The sequence below is a fragment of the Oncorhynchus tshawytscha genome, linkage group LG24 (assembly GCF_018296145.1).
Source record: "Oncorhynchus tshawytscha isolate Ot180627B linkage group LG24, Otsh_v2.0, whole genome shotgun sequence".
Lineage (NCBI taxonomy): Eukaryota > Metazoa > Chordata > Actinopteri > Salmoniformes > Salmonidae > Oncorhynchus > Oncorhynchus tshawytscha.
In genome coordinates this window covers 2,762,322-2,776,749 of record NC_056452.1, presented here as the reverse complement: position 1 = coordinate 2,776,749, position 14,428 = coordinate 2,762,322, and positions in this window count along the sequence as shown.

Sequence of the window (14,428 nt, the reverse complement as noted above, 5' to 3'; positions counted from 1 at the left end):
TCAGCAGAAATCGTGCTTAAACACACTTAAAGAAACATTTTGAAAAAGGGGATAATTTTAGCTAACTTCACTAGGTTGTTTGGAGGAAAAGGTACATTGGGTCTACTTACCACTATGTTTACCCGAACTGAACAACATTTCTACTGGTAGCTTGCAAAGTAAGCATTAACAGCTAATAGTACATCGGCAAATACGCCCTTCTGCTGCTTGATATGCAAGAGCCCACAAAGAATGGGGAATTAACCTAAACCACTCATGCTTGTCAGGTAAAGTTACTGAAATCCAATTTATGGTGACCAATATTGAGCGATCTTGAGGCTTCTGTATCTGAAATTACATGATTAGTTGATCATAAAAAGCATGAAGTCTCCTTGTCCCCCAGTAGGCAAATTAAACACCCTGCAACTTGTGATTTTTCATTGATAACAACCTGTATCAAGGTGTTTTGGTACTTCCCTTATGCCTTACACTTTTCCATGCGCAAACTATACCACAGGTCAATAATAGTCTACCCGGCCCTCTATCTAGCCACCATTCATAGTGACAGTAACAAAATCATTCAAAGCTGCACCAATGTTCAATATAAGCAGAGGCCAGGTGCATCATTGAGCATGAAAGCACAGTGAAGACATGAGACATGCAATAGGGATGATACAATTATCTTACCTAGACTAGCCTACAACACCGCAATGCAATCAATAATTATGTTGTTTTCAAGGGAGTACATAATTATACTCTAGGCTGTAAACTGAAGTGACAATGTAATTTGAATAACGGCGCAAAACCGTTGTGATATTTGTATTTTATTCCATTTGGATCAGTTGTGGGTCTACTCTACAGTTTTTATACGGTCTAGAAAGGTGCAGTAGCAGGCCAGTCTGGCTGTATTTTAAGTTCTGATACTGAGATGCGCTGTCTGTTGCAGATCTTTATTTTCCCAAGTCTAAATATAATAGTGTGCCACATACAGTGCATTCGGAAAGTATTCAGACTCCTTTTGACTTTTTCCACATTTTGTTACGTTACAGCCTTATTCTGAAATGGATTCAATTGTTTTTTTTCTTCATCAATCTACACACAATACCCCATGACGAAGAAAAAACACGGTTTTAGAAATGTTTGCCAATGTATATAAGAAACAATCACATTTTAAACAATATTCAGACCCTTATTCCAGTACTGTAGCACATTTGTAGCACATTTTGGCAGCAATTACAGCAGTGAGTCTTCTTGGGTATGATGCTACAATTTTGGCACACCTGTATTTGGCGAGTTTCCCCCATTCTTCTCTGCAGAGCCTCTCAAGCTCTGTCAGGTTGGATGGGGAGCGTCGCTGCACAGCTGTTTTCAGGTCTCCACATGGAGGTTTGATCAGGTTCGGGCTCCGGCCAATTCTCAGCGACTTGTCCATTGGCCGTTGTCTTGGCTGTGTGCTTAGGGTCATTGTCCTGTTGGAAGGTTAACCTTCGCCCCAGTCTGAGGTCCTGAGCGCTCTGTAGCATGTTTTCATCAAGAACTCTGTACTTTGCTTCGTTAGTCTCCCAGTCCCTGCCGCTGAAAAACATCCCACGCATGATGCTGCCGCCACCATGATTCACCGTAGGGATGGTGCACCTAAAGTACTCTCAGACCACGTGGTCTGAGAGTACTTTAGGTGCCTTTTGGCAAACTCCAAGCAGGCTGTTGTGCCTTTTACTGAGTGGCTTCTGTCTGGCCACTCTACCATAAAGGCCTTATTGGTGGAGTGCTGCAGAGATGGTGGTCCTTCTAGAAGGTTCTCCCATCTCAGAGGAACTCCGGAGCTCTGTCAGAGTGACCGTCACCTCCCTGACCAAGGTCCTTTTTTGTTTGTTTTTTGTTTTTTACCCCGTTTTCTCCCCAATTTCGTGGTATCCAATTGTTTAGTAGCTACTATCTTGTTTCATCGCTACAACTCCCGTACGGGCTCGGGAGAGACGAAGGATGAAAGTCATGCGTCCTCAGATACACAACCCAACCAAGCCGCACTGCTTCTTAACACAGAGCGCATCCAACCCGGAAGCCAGCCGCACCAATGTGTCGGAGGAAACACCATGCACCTGGCAACCTTGGTTAGCGTGCACTGTGCCCGGCCCGCCACAGGAGTCGCTGGTGCGCGATGAGACAAGAATATCCCTACCGGCCAACCCCTCCCTAACCCGGACAAGGCCAATTGTGCGTCGCCCCACTGACCTCCCGGTCGCGGCCGGTTACGACAGAGCCTGGGCGCGAACCCAGAGTCTCTGGTGGCACAGCTTAACCACTGCGCCACCCGGGAGGCCCCGACCAAGGCCCTTCTTACTCAACTTTCTCAGTTTGGCTGGGCGGCCTGCTCTAGGAAGAGTCTTGGTGGTTCCAAACTTCTTCCGTTTAAGAATGATGGAGGCCACTGTGTTCTTTTGGACCTTTCAATGTTACGGTTACCTTCCCAAGATCTGAGCATCAAAAAAATCCTGTCTCGGAGCTCTACGGACAATTTCTTTGACCTCATGGCTTGGTGTTTGCTCTGACATACACTGTCAACTGTGGGACCTTATATAGACAGTTGTGTGCCTTTTAAAAAAAAAAAAAAAATGTCCAATCAGTTGAATTTACCCCAGGTGGACTCCAATCAAGTTGTAGAAACATCTCAAGGATAATCAATGGAAACAGGATACACCTGAGCTCAATTTCGAGTCTCATAGCAAAGGGTCTGAATACTTATGAAAATAAGTTATTTCTGTGTATTTTTGATAATTTAGTCAACATTTCTAAAAACCTGTTTTTGCTTTGTCATTGTAGGGGTGAAAAACTATTGCATCCATTTTATAATAAGGCTGTTGATGGGGGTCATGATAGGGGCTGCACCAAATGATTGATGTATTATAATAATTGATTATGCTTATGTTGTATTAATAGAAGGAAGGGCTGTAAGACACCTCCCCCTACATTTATAGGGCCCTGGACTACAGATTAGCAATATATGCATTACAAGGTTTAATATTATTCCACAGTTATTTTCTAGTCTCTGCTTCTTATAAGAAACAACGAAAACATGCGGACTCTCCTTCACTGCAGCCGAGGTGGGTAAGACATTTAAACGTGTTAACCCTCGCAAGGCTGCAGGCCCAGACGGCATCCCCAGCCGCGCCCTTAGAGCATGCGCAGACCAGCTGGCCGGTGTGTTTACGGACATATTCAATCAATCCCTACACCAGTCTGCTGTTCCCACATGCTTCAAGAGGGCCACCATTGTTCCTGTTCCCAAGAAAGCTAAGGTAACTGAGCTAAACGACTACCGCCCCGTAGCACTCACTTCCGTCATCATGAAGTGCTTTGAGAGACTAGTCAAGGACCATATCACCTCCACCCTACCTGACACCCTAGACCCACTCCAATTTGCTTACCGCCCAAATAGGTCCACAGACGATGCAATCTCAACCACACTGCACACTGCCCTAACCCATCTGGACAAGAGGAATACCTATGTGAGAATGCTGTTCATCGACTACAGCTCGGCATTCAACACCATAGTACCCTCCAAGCTCGTCATCAAGCTCGAGACCCTGGGTCTCGACCCCGCCCTGTGCAACTGGGTACTGGACTTCCTGACGGGCCGCCCCCAGGTGGTGAGGGTAGGCAACAACATCTCCACCCCGCTGATCCTCAACACTGGGGCCCCACAAGGGTGCGTTCTGAGCCCTCTCCTGTACTCCCTGTTCACCCACGACTGCGTGGCCACGCACGCCTCCAACTCAATCATCAAGTTTGCGGACGACACAACAGTGGTAGGCTTGATTACCATCAACGACGAGACGGCCTACAGGGAGGAGGTGAGGGCCCTCGGAGTGTGGTGTCAGGAAAATAACCTCTCACTCAACGTCAACAAAACTAAGAAGATGATTGTGGACTTCAGGAAACAGCAGAGGGAACACCCCCCTATCCACATCGATGGAACAGTAGTGGAGAGGGTAGCAAGTTTTAAGTTCCTCGGCATACACATCACAGACAAACTGAATTGGTCCACTCACACAGACAGCATCGTGAAGAAGGCGCAGCAGCGCCTCTTCAACCTCAGGAGGCTGAAGAAATTCGGCTTGTCACCAAAAGCACTCACAAACTTCTACAGATGCACAATCGAGAGCATCCTGGCGGGCTGCATCACCGCCTGGTACGGCAACTGCTCCGCCCACAACCGTAAGGCTCTCCAGAGGGTAGTGAGGTCTGCACAACGCATCACCGGGGGCAAACTACCTGCCCTCCAGGACACCTACACCACCCGATGTTACAGGAAGGCCATAAAGATCATCAAGGACAACAAACACCCGAGCCACTGCCTGTTCCCCCCGCTATCATCCAGAAGGCGAGGTCAGTACAGGTGCATCAAAGCTGGGACCGAGAGACTGAAAAACAGCTTCTATCTCAAGGCCATCAGACTGTTAAACAGCCACCACTAACATTGAGTGGCTGCTGCCAACACACTGACACTGACTCAACTCCAGCCACTTTAATAATGGGAATTGATGGGAAATGATGTAAAATATATCACTAGCCACTTTAAACAATGCTACCTAATATAATGTTACATACACTACATTATTCATCTCATATGCATACGTATATACTGTACTCTATATCATCTACTGCATCCTTATGTAATACATGTATCACTAGCCACTTTAACTATGCCACTTTGTTTACACTGTACTCGATACCATCTACTGTATCTTGCCTATGCTGCTCTGTACCATCACTCATTCATATATCTTTATGTACATATTCTTTATCCCCTTACACTGTGTATAAGACAGTAGTTTTGAAATTGTTAGTTAGATTACTTGTTGGTTATTACTGCATTGTCGGAACTAGAAGCACAAGCATTTCGCTACACTCGCATTAACATCTGTTCTTTATGTTTGTGCACTCAGTGTATATGAATGGATAAAGCCATTGATCACATGACATGATTCATTCCTATGTGAAGACTCAATAGTGCATTTGAAACCCAGGAAGTCGGTTAAGGTGGGAGATTTCTGTAGACAGGGAGAATCTCAATTCCATACTCCCCGGGTCCTCACTCCCCACCTCAAATAAAATATTTTTTAATTTGTTATGCTTCATAAACAGTTAGTGTAGACTAACTGTGAATTGCTTACTTTCGGGCCATTCCCAACAATGTAGAGAAACATGGAAAAATAATAGTAACGATAACTTTGCTATGTGCAGGGGTACGAGGTAATTGAGGTAGATACGCACATAGGGGTAAAGTGACTAGGCAACAGGATACATCATAAGCAGTAGCAGCAGCGTGTGTGATGAGTCTAAAGAGTTAGTGAAAAGGGGTCAATACAGATAGTCTGGGTTGCTAATTGGTTAACTACACTGAACAAAAATATAAACGCAACATGTGAAGTGTTTGCCCCATGTTTCATGAGCTAAAATAAAATATCACAGAAATGTTCTATTTTGCACAAAGCCTATTTCTCTAATTTTGTGCACAAATTTGTTTACATCCCTGTTAGTAGGCATTTCTCCTTTGCTGCGATAGTCCATTCACCTGACAGATGTGGCATATCAAGAAGCTGATTAAACGGCATGATCATTACACATTGTAATGTGCTGGGGACAATAAAAGTCCACTCTAAAATGTGCAGTTTTGTCACCCAACACTGCCACAGGTATCTCAAGTTTTGAGGGAGCGTGCAATTGACATGCTAAACTGCAGGAATGTCCACCAGAGCTGTTGCCAGAGAATTGACTATTCATTTCTCATAAGCCACCTCCGTCATTTTAGAGAATTTGGCAGTACATCCCACCAGCCCCAGAACTGCAGACTACGTGTATGGCATTGTGTGGGCCAGCGGTTTGCTGAGTGCCCCACGGTGACATGGTTATGGTATGGGCAGGGTAAGCTAAGGCCAATGAACACAATTGCATTTTACCAATGGCAATTTGAATGCACAGAGATACCGTGAAGAGATCCTGAGGCCCGTTGTCATACCATTCATCAACCACCATCACCTCATGTTTCATCATAATAATCCACAGCCTCATGTTGCAAGGATCTGCACACAATTCCTGGAAGCTGAAAATGTCCCAGTTCTTCCATGGCCTGCATACTCACCAGACGTGTCACTTATTTAGCATGTTTGGGATGCTCTGGTTCGACGTGTATGACAGTTGGTTCCAGTTCTCGCCAATAACTAGCAACTTTGCACAGCCATTGAAGTGGAGTGGGACAAAATTCCACAGGCCACAATCAACAGCCTGATCAGCTTTATGCTAAGGAGATATGGCAAATGGTGGTCACGGACCAATTTTCTGATCCGTGCCCCAACTTTTTTTTACATTTAAGGTACTGTGACAGATGCATATCTGTATTCCCAGTTGTGAAATCTATGGATTAGGATTTATTTTTTCAATTGACTGACTGACTTGTATGAACTGTAGCTCAGTAAAATCTTTGAAAATGTTGCACCAGCTCTGACGCTCGTCGCATGTGGCAGGGTTTGCAAACTATTATGGACTACAAAGGGAAACCCAGCTGCGAGCTGCCCAGTGACATGAGCCTACAAGGCTAGCTAAATGCCTATCATTCTCGTTTCGAGACAAGAAACGCGGAAGCATGCATGAGAGCAACAGCTGTTTCGGAGGACTGTGTGATCACGCTCTCTGTAGCTGATTTGAGCAAGATCTTTTAAACAGGACCGCCTGGCCAGACGGATTACTAGGACGTGTACTCCGAGCATACGTGGATAATCAGGCAAGTGTCTTCACTGACATTTTCAACCTTTACCTGACCAAGTCTGTAATACCTACATGTTTCAAGCAGACCACCATAGTCCCTATGCCCAAGAAAGCAAAGGTAACCTGCCTAAATGACTACCACCCCGTAGCACTCACGTCTGTATCCATGAAGTGCTTTTAAAGGCTGGTCATGACTCGCATCATCCCGGAAACCCTAGACCCACTCCAATTCACATACCACCCCAACAGATCCACAGATGATGCAATTGCACAACACCCTTTCCCAACTGGACAAAAGGAACACCTATGTGAGAATGCTGTTCATTGACTACAGCTCAGCGTTCAACACCATAGTGCCCTCAAAGCTCATCACTAAGCTAAGGACCCTGGGACTAAACACCTCCCACTGCAACTGGATCCTGGACATAAGGCCGAAACCCGGAATACACATTTTTATCAGCGCCCTCTCCTGAGTCTGAGGACCCAGAGACTAGCACTTCGCCTGGGGATGCGGGTTTGCCTGGTGGCACTGAAATGAACATTCGAGGCCATCAGGCTACTACGGTTGGAGATAGTTGAAATGAAAATGAAGGTAGTTGCTACGAGTGAGGCCCGAATACAAGAGGTTTCTCATACTTTAAAAGCAGATTTAACTATCCTACGAAATGAGACGGCGGCAAGCTATCACATTACTCAAAACAACAGAGTTGCGCACCATGCCGATTGCAGCACTGGAGACTTCCACTACCAGTGTCTCTGACCTGACTACCTGCCTGGAGGCTGACGTGAAACGCCTGACTGCAGATCTGAAAATGGTACAGGCGAACTGTGGTTAACTTAGGTTATTGCGGGGAGAAAATCCCTCTGAGACTGGTATCGGTCCCAGAGTATGCGGAAATACCTTGCGCCGCGGATTTCATCTCCGGGCTGCTGAAGGATGTTCTCGCCATAGATGAGAAGCCCTTGATGGATCGTGCCCACCAGTGACTGCACCCAAAGCCCCGGGACTGAGCGGCGCCATGACATCATTCTTCGAGTGCGGTTCGTTGGAGACTCCATCTACCAGTACTACACCCCACTGTGTCCAGGCAGCGCGTAGCTTTCGGGCAGGCTAAATGATTACTACTGGACCATCCAGATGTGAAGTACGAACTGCTATTCCCAGCCCATCTATTGCTTTCTGATGATGGAAAAGACTACACCTTTGATTCTCCGGAGGTGGCCATGGCTCACATCCAATGCCACACAAGAAGTCTTGAACTTGCTCATAGATCAGACACTGTTGCTGGCTAACTGTGGATAGTATGTAACCCTCCTGTGGTATAACTATGTTTAGTTGTAATTGTACTATTCCTGTATAGTTTGTGTTGGCGAACCCACTCTCAGGCTTATTTTATGTGATTTGAATGTTTTGGTCATCCAGTGTGCTTGCCTTTAAAAGCATTTTAATTTTATTTTATTAAGGGTTTACGTAATACGTGTTTCCATATTGTCTTATTGACCTCAACATTTTTGGGGTTATTTGTTTACCCCATCAGATTTTCTTGAACCAGTAAACAGTAAATGTTCAGAGGCTACAAGTTTTTGGGGAGTCTATACATCAATGTTGAAAGTTTAACATAATTTATACTCAGAAAACGTTCAACATTGCACAGACGTAATTTTGTGGTCTTGACTGTACGTTGTCAAACTTTTTTGGGTTGTTTTACTTTGATTTGCTTACTTCAAATGAGAGGTTTTTGGCTGAGAGCCTTGATACATTTTATATATTTTCTCTCTAAATACCTGTTAAGACTAGGAATATAATTTTATACATGGACAACTGGTGCTTTCCTAATTTCATGTCTGCACATGGGATTCACTTAATTTTTTCTATTTTTTGCTGCTTGATTCAGTAACACAGAACGCTACTTTTAAAGGGCGGGATTGTGGGTTTGGGTTTAACACCACACTCTCACAGACATACTGTGCTAAGAAACCATGTTCTATATAGGCTTGTACCTCCTTTTGGGGAGGTATTGTCTGGGGTGGGGGGAGGAAGGAGATTGAATTGTTCAGTTCTAATGTCGTCACTCTTCTTATTAGTTTCTTTTTCGGTACTTTTTCCCAAGTATCTTACCCCATACATTATTACTCTGAGACCAGTTATCCTGGGGCTTTTGGGTATTCATTTTTTTCCCACTCTGTGCTCTAATGACAGGGTTGTATAATGGGAGTGCTCAGGGTGGCCAAAATTATACCATCAGGTACATTTCATGGAACATCAAAGGGGCTAACAACCCTGTGAAACATAAGAGGATGCTGACACAAAGGGTTTGAATGCAAATGTTGCATTTCTACAAAAGACTCACTTGAGGACAGGTGAACGAGCACTTTAGGATTCGCAGGGACTGGGTTGGTCAACTGTTCTACTCTAACTTTCATAGTAAATCAAGAGATGCTTCCATATTGGTTGATAAATCTACTCCCTTTGTAGCTTCTGAGGTTATCCTGATCCTAAGGGACGATACGACATAGTAACTGGAAAACTATTTTCTACCCCTCTTGTTTTGGCTAGTGTTTATGCTCCCAATTGTGATGATACAAGTTTAATTTCTACCTTTTTTATTTACTATACCCAATGTAAATTTCCATTCGTTGATGTTAGGGGGGATTTCAACTGTACAATATCCCTGGTCCCCACGAAGAACTACAGGCCCATCTAAATGTGCCCTACTTATTCAATCTTTTCTGCAGAAATATGCTATGTGTGAGGCCTGGCGTTTCCTACAGACAGACAGTATTCATTTTTTTCTCATGTTCATCAAACACTCCCGCATTGATTACTTATTTTTGGACAAAAAACTTCTGCCTAACCTTCAGAGGTGTACTTATGAGAGTTTTGTTATTTCTGATCATTAGTGCTTGAGCTAGAGTTTCCCTAGCAAACTATGTGTTATCAATGGCGTCTTAACTCCATTTTATTCTCAGATAAGGAGTTTATTCCTAGAAATTAATTCAACCCCAGGTGTGACCTGCTCTTCAATATGGGAGTCCCTCAAAGCATACTTTCGTAGCCAAATAATTTCTTATACAGCCAACAAAAACAAAGCTTGCTCTCATTGGCTTCGAGACCTGAGCGAAGCCATAGCTACATTGGATGAGAAGTATGCTACGGATCCTTCCTCTGATCTATATAAAGAACGGCAGTTACTCAAATCTTAATTTGATGAGCTCTCTACCAGACAAGTTTAACAATTACTCTTACGAGCTCGATACAGTGTATGAGCAAGGCGACAAGGCCAGTAAACTCCTTGCACATCGGATCCGTAAATCTGAGGCTTCACGTTTTAATCCCACAAACAAGGACCCTGTCTGGTGCTACCACAGTTGTACATAGAGATCAATGACCAATTCAAACAATTTTACTCTGCGCTATACACCTCAAGACCCTTTTCTGATTTTGTTCTTCGATGGTCTGAATATGCCTTCAACGATTTAGAAGAAGAATTTACACCTGAGGAGATTGCAATGAAAATTGGTAAATCACCGGGTCCGGACGGTTTTCCAAACTAATTTTACAGGACGTTTTCCTGTCTGCTTTGCCCATTCCTGTCTCGATTATTTGCAGAGTGCCTTAATACATCAAAGCTACTGCTTAGTCTTTAACAGGCTTCAATTTCATTACTATTAAAGAAAAACAAGGATCCCCTGGAATGTGGATCTTGTTTTTAATCTGTGACTACAAAATCCTAGCCAAGCTCTAAGCCATCTGTATGGATGGCTCACTGCACCAAGTAATAAATTCTGACCAAACTGGCTTTATGAGAATTAGGCATTAGTTTTTCAATATTTAGACACCTTATGAATATACTGTCCTCCCCAGCATTGGGGACACAGCGGTGGTTGTCTTGCACGATGCAGAAAAAGCTTTTGACCATCTTTGAGTGGGACTACCTAACAGCCACACTTTATAGATTTGGCTTTGGTCCTAAATTCATTGTGTGGATAAACATTCTTTATTTCTCCAATGGCTTTGGTATGGACTAACTTGTCCTCTGACTATTTTCCCTTTCCCCGCGGATCCAGACAGGGTTGTCTACTCTCCCCCTTGTTTGCTTTGTCAATCAAGCCCCTCGTCGTCGCACTGTGCTCTGAGGCTGTTCAAGGTATACTCAGGGTGTGTTTAGAGCAGAAGGTCTATATGCTGACGATCTCCTTTTGTTCGTCTCCAACCCAGATACCTCATTACCACATGCCTTATCTATTCATAAACAGTTTGGAGCAAGCTCAGGGTACAAGCTGAACCTAGGCAAGAGTGAGCTTTTTCCTGTAAATCAGGCTGCTTTAAAGTGCTCTTTTACAAGCTTTCAATTTAGGAATGTCCGGGATCAATTCACCTACTTGGGATTTAGTGACAAGGAAATATTCAAAAAAAATTATGGACAGTATTGTTGCTCTAGCAGACAGTTTGAAACAATCTTACTTTTTGGAAGTCTTTCTCTTATTGGAAGGGTTAATGTGATTAAAATGAATGTGTTGCCTACATTTTTATATTTATTTCAATGTCTTTTTTTAAATTCACCGGATCAAACATTCATGCATTTATTTGGAATGGCAAGGTACAGATTGGTAGAAAACATGTATAGAAGTCTAGGGCATTGGAGGGTTTAGCGCTACCAAATTTTCAGACATACTATTGGGCTGCAAATCTCAGAGCCCTTTTGTACTGGCTGCGGACTAATCCTACTGGACCACTCTGGGTCCAGATAGAATCTGAATCATGTAAACCTGCTGCACTTTCCTCTGTGTTGTGCTCCCCTAGGCAAAGATGTCCCAATAGCCCTGCGAGTACAGCTATAGAGAGCATCTTTGAGCAAAACAAACTTCCCAAGGGAGCAATTTCAGATGTCTATGAAATCATTAATGACTTACAGAACCCTTCTGTGTTGCCTTTTAAAGACTGGATGGGAAAAGGATTTGGGGGAGGAACTTGGGGATGACACCTCCGAAACTGTGCTGCACAGGGTGCATTCTTCCTCTTTTAGCGCTAGACACAGCCTCCATTCAATTCAAGTTCGTTCACCGTATCCTCTGGTCTGGGGCCAAACTCTGAAAAATATTCTTTGATTTTGATCCTACTAGGGTTTGATGTAAAACGGAAACCAGCCACACTGTTTCATATGTTTTGTGGCTGTCATAAACTGTTTGGTTTCTGGGAATTCATATTTAAATGTTCACAATATATATGTGTGTGTGTGTGTAAATTGCACTATTATAGATCTGTCTCCCCTTACAGATGTTTTTGGAGTACTGCACATAGGTACCTCCCCTGACAAGAATTCAGTCGACACTGTTGCTTATACAACTCTTTTAGCTAGACGGCTAGTACTCCAGAACTGGAAGATGGTAAACTCAGCAAAAAAAAGCCCCTTTTCAGGACCCCGTCTTTCAACGGGGTAATTCAATAATTCATAAAAATCCAAATTAACTTCACATATCTTCATTGTAAAACACTGTTTCCCATGCTTGTTCAATGAACCATAAACAATTAATGAACATGCACCTGTGGAATGTGGTTAAGACACTAACAGCTTACAGACTGTAGGCAATTAATGTCACATTTATGAAAACGTAGGACACTAAAGAGGCCTTTCAAAAGAAAGATGCCCAGGGTCCCTGCTCATCTGCGCGAATGTGCCTTAGGCATGCTGCAGGGTCCGTCATGGTCTGGGGCGGTGTTTCACAGCGTCATCGGACTGAGCTTGTTCTCATTGCAGGTAATCTCAACACTGTGCGTTACAGGTAAGACATCCTCCCTCATTGTGGTACCCTTCCTGCAGGTTCATCCTGACATGACCCTCCAGCATGACAATGCCACCAGCCATACTCCTGTTCTGTGCGTGATTTCCTGCAAGACAGGAATGTCAGTGTTCTGACATGGCCAGCGAAAAGATCGTATCTCAATCCCATTGAACACGTCGGGGACCTGTTGGATCGGAGGGCGAGGGCTAGGGCTATTCCCCCCCCCCAGAAATGTCCGGGAACTTGCAGGTGCCTTGGTGGAAGAGTGGGGTAGCATCTCACAGCAAGAACGGGCAAATCTGGTGCAGTCCGTGAGGAAGAGATGCACTGCAGTACTTGATGCAGCCACACCAGATACAGACTTTTTATTTTTTACCCCCCCCTTTGTTCAGGGACATATAATTCCATTTCTGTTAGTCACATGTCTGTGGAACTTGTTAGTTTATGTCTCGGTTGTTGAATCTTGTTATGTTCATACAAATATTTACACGTTAAGCTTGCTGACCTAGTCCAGGAAGTGTCATTGCAGGCTAGCTCAGTGCCTCCCCCTCTCATTGAGTATGTCAAGTTGAAGGCCAACCGGGTACTGCAGGCTATTGGCTACGACGTTAAAATCATCAGTTCAAGGACATACATCTGTTGTAATAGTTATTATTGGTAATAATAGGTACCATTATTGTCTTAAATTTGTATTTATTTTTTACAAAAAGATTGCCATTTTTCCCTTCTCTATAATGGGGGATCCTGTTTTCTGCAAATAATGCCTGCAGTACTGCGATCAGCCTTGAACTTTGTGGCTTCAATGAGAGAGAGCAGTCATTCTCCCCTGTTCGGGAGGCACTGGTGACTTGAATGATGCGGTTCATGTTCCACATTTAAATAAGAAAACGAGAATGAAATCATTTCTTATAATTTTACAAAAAACAAACTCTAACAGTTAAACATTTAATTTGGGAGGTATTTCAAATGTTACATGTGTCAATTCTCAATCAGACACCAACAAATAAAGGTGGCTCATAATTAAGCATGCCTCAATTATTTTATGTAAAACTCACAAAATAAAGTGGTGCGTTATGGGATGCCAGGTTTATATGCTCGGCTATGAAAAGCCAACAGACTTGTTCCTAAGGTGTTGACCTGTTGTGCCCTCTTTAACCAGTGTGATTATTATTTGACCCTGCTGGTCATCTATGAAAGTTCTTCAAAATGTTCAAAACGATCTGGCCTTAATGGCTATGTACTCTTATCTCCACCCGGCCCAGTCAGAAGATGACTGGCCACCCCTCAGAGCCTGGTTCCTCTCTAGGTTTCTTCCTAGGTTCCTGCCTTTCTAGGGAGTTTTTCCTAGCTGCTGTGCTTCTGCATTGCTTGCTGTTTGGGGTTTTAGGCTGGGTTTCTGTATCAGCACTTTATGACATCTGATGATGTAAAAAGGGCTTTATAAATATATTTGATAGCGCTTTGCTCTGAAGCCACCGACATGGCCCGCTACCATGGACTGTGGGCTCTCCTTCTCCATGGCCGACGTGAGAAAGACATTTAAATTTGTTAACCTTCGCAGGGCTACTGGTCCAGACGGCATCCCTAGCCGCGTCCTCAGAGCATGCGCAGACCAGCTGGCTGGAGTGTTAACAGACATATTCAATCTCTCCCTATGCCAGTCTGTTTTCCCCACATGCTTCAAGATGTCCACCATTGTTCCTGTACCCAAGAAAGAACTAATTGCGATCGCCCCGCAGCACTCACTTCTGTCATCATGAAGTGCTTTGAAAGACTAGTCAAGGATCATATCACCTATGACCTACTTCAATTTCCTTATCACCCAATAGATTCACAGACGATGCCATCGCACTGCACACTGCCCTATCTCATCTGGACAAGAGGAATACCTATGTAAGAA